We start from the raw sequence: 3,276 nt of genomic DNA, 5'->3' as shown, positions 1-3,276 counted from the left end.
GTCGATGATACACAGGAGGAAGCGTCCGGATTTGTACTACCGATCCCATGCACGCTTATAATTTTCAGCGGTGACCGGTATGTTTTTAATAGATGCTGCGGCATTACCACGGAGAGGCTGTAGTGAAACCGCTTGAAAAACTCCTTACAGTTTGTAATTAACGACACAAAGAGGTCCCGAAATGACTGTTAGCCCGGGTACTTTCCGGTGAAAGTCTATCGTCGGGAGCCTGCAAGGATGCGGACGCGATCTCACTGTTGAATCGGGAGCACTTGTCATAGCCACATCAGCGGGAACTTGAGGCTCGGGTTTAACTTGAGCCATCCATAGGGTCCTATTAGTACTTATTCAGCGCAGGGAGGACGGTCCCAGGGCTATTGCTTCAGTTCATCCCTTGCCAGAGTCGTTTGCCCCTGAAACATTACAAGGAGAGAATTGGATCCTCGTTAGCTGGATGAACTGCATTCCAGTCTGACCCTGCGGTCTCTCGTGTGTAGCCTTAACCTGTATCTCGAGTATTTTATCAAACAAGGCGCTTACTTACAGTGCTACCAACTTACGATTGTCCTTTGATGGGTAATTTGGAGCCATGTGGCCCCAACTACCTAATCCCCCACTCAGCCGTAAAGTGAGCAACGTAAAATATTTACTTCCGTATTTTTGCACAAAGTCGCCGTTTCGTGTGTCCAAAAAAATTGAAATTTGTCCGCCTCGAATTAATCTCATTACATTAATGAACCGCAACTGTAACAGTCGCTATTTAATAATTTGTTGTTTAGAAAAATTGATATCGTTCCAAATTCTCGTGTTACCACTAAGTGCAATGACTTTCTTAATACCATCAAGCAACTAATCGATTTCAGTTTCTTCACTTCACCCGTCAAACCGCGAATTACTGTAGAAATAGAAGATTTTTTTGGGATCCAAGTAGGCTTGTTCGTGGGTAGTTTTGATAATTGAAAAGTTGAAGGCTTAGAATATACGAATTCGTGGAATGTTGAGCTCCAGCCGTAACTGGTAATTGGGAGTTCTGAGGGGGTGTTTAGTCTAGGAGTTCACTAGGACCTTTGATCGAGGCTGTATTAACTGGGATCTTTCCTTTTTTCTCTTTTCAGAAAATATCGAAAATCTCCATGTGTGCGCTTAGGAGTAATATCGCCGAGTTAATGTTGGAAAGAAGATAATAAGAACCATAATAAAATAAAGATAAATAATACGCCTTCAGTACAAAGTAAATGTATAAATAATTAAACAAATCACCAATCAGCGAATAAAATTCAATTTAAGTCTTATATAGAATGCTATAAGAAAGCTGTGATATTCGTGCGACAGAATTTGAATTTAACGAGATAAAGATAAAACCAACACACCACAAACAACTACACTCATTCTACAGGATAACGAGAGATAATCAGGAAGCAGTGGCGAGTACGACTGCAAACTCACCCCCTGAGAGTAATACGGGATAAGAAAAAGCCAGAAGAAAGCATTTTTTCGTTTATTGATAATTTTAAATTTTTATTTTTTACTGGTAATCGCTAAGGAGAGAACGCAAGTAATTCTACGCAACAACGTAAGGAAAAGTTTTTTAATTTTATTTTATAATTTCTGCCGACCGAGGTTTTTGTGTGTGATTTCTTTTTCATATAATATTAATGATCTGTTCTGCATCATTGAAACAACAAAGACAGACTGATTTGGTTTAGCAGGAGGAGATCCTTTCGATAAAGTGAAGTGAGAGCGCGAAGGACAATTTGTAACTAAACCTACTATACAGTGTGTGATATAAAGTTAAGTTTATTTCTAAAACCTAAAGCCAAGCATATTTGGAATCGTAAGGAGTAAGGATCCGCAGACGGTGCGTGCTAGCTTTGTAGCTCTGTGAGTTTGAATCTTGGAGATTTCAAGCGTATTGTGGAAAGCTTCGGCGCGTAAATTTCGGAAGAGAAGCAGTCACCATTCTAGTAATCTAGGAAAAATGACCTATTCGCACAACAGGATTGCAGCCAACCGGAATAACGCTGAGCGTTACGCACATGGGTCAAGTCCGCCGAACAGCTTCTTCGGCCACGGAGGCGGCATGCATTCAAGTCGAAAAAGCAATCAAAATCGAGGTGCCTGGCAGCGTTCACATGCACATAATGCGAATACAGTGAGTACAAGTCGGTGCGTTGGCAATGGTAATCCCATGTTGTCTCCGCAATCTGTTTCTTCAACGATCTCATCGCCAGCAGCGAATGTGATGAACCGATCCGGGGGTGGTCGACATTCAGGGAACAAGTCGAATAATCAACGAACAAACAGCGTACAAGCTTTGAATGGAGGTGGTCCGGCGACTGGGCTGTTTGGTCGCGTCTCGCCTATCTCAACATTGCCAACAATCACGCATTTTGCAGGCAGTAAGTGTTTTGACGCGCCAGCGCCCACCGCCCTTCCAAAACCGCCGCAGCATTGGACCGCAACCGGCGGGGGTGGATGTCCTATACCTATGGCAACCGAGCCGTCAGGACTGCGATCTCAGGTTCCATCCCAGACATCTCAGATTTATAGCGTCATCAAGTCCGCACGACGGGCACTGACCGATGACTTCGGGACGCACAATCTCAAGTTACTGCTCAACGTGCAATCGTAACAACGTCGTGCATTGAATGGCACGCCTATTAGTGATAGTGCACAGATTATCCAAAAACCGCAATTGCAACATCCATAGCCATTGAAACCACCACCAACATTAGTGTCATCGTCGGTACCTTTGTACCGCGACAGCAATCATCATAATCATCGAATCAACCAACCAACCAATCCTCAGACTACAATAGTGTGTGAAATCTACATTGATAAAATTCAAACCCGAGAAACTAGAACTATTCAAAGGATTCCTTTGACTGCATTGCATCGACATCAGAGAAAAGGAGCACGTCTGCCAGGTATCCCCAGGCAAATGATGCAACTACAGCAATTTTTATCCTGTGAACTTTCCAAACACTTTTATTTATAAACAAAGCAACCATTTGCCATTTTTTTTAACATGTAGAACACAAACTGTAAGACCTAGCACTGCAAAACAATTTCGGACTTGCTAAAATCCAAAAGGACTCGTCTCTTCCATGCAATACGATGGAGTTTTGAAAAAAAAACCAATACCAAAAAATATTTACTTAAAAAAAGAGCATTTATGTGTGTATATGTGTCTATTGAAATGCGAGAAAAACGAAGTGGACAATTTTGTATCAGACGTTTGTACGCGTGCCCGCATCCTTTCTACTATTCAATCGT

At 42.2% G+C, this 3,276-nt stretch overlaps 1 long non-coding RNA gene across 2 annotated transcripts; it reads left to right on the top strand.

Moving 5' to 3' along the window:
- Positions 1-304: 304 nt before the first annotated feature.
- Positions 305-1,977, top strand: LOC119658895. 2 transcript variants are annotated; one of them, XR_005250299.1, is made up of 3 exons: positions 305-1,017; positions 1,116-1,573; positions 1,692-1,977. It is a non-coding gene; the product is annotated as an uncharacterized LOC119658895 (long non-coding RNA). The 2 variants fall into 2 exon arrangements; XR_005250298.1 differs by having other exon boundaries at positions 1,688-1,977.
- The last annotated feature ends 1,299 nt before the right edge of the window (positions 1,978-3,276 follow it).

The sequence above is a fragment of the Hermetia illucens genome, chromosome 6, assembly GCF_905115235.1.
Source record: "Hermetia illucens chromosome 6, iHerIll2.2.curated.20191125, whole genome shotgun sequence".
Lineage (NCBI taxonomy): Eukaryota > Metazoa > Arthropoda > Insecta > Diptera > Stratiomyidae > Hermetia > Hermetia illucens.
The sequence above is the reverse complement of the archived record's forward strand: the minus strand, read 5'-3'. Positions and strand labels throughout refer to the sequence as shown.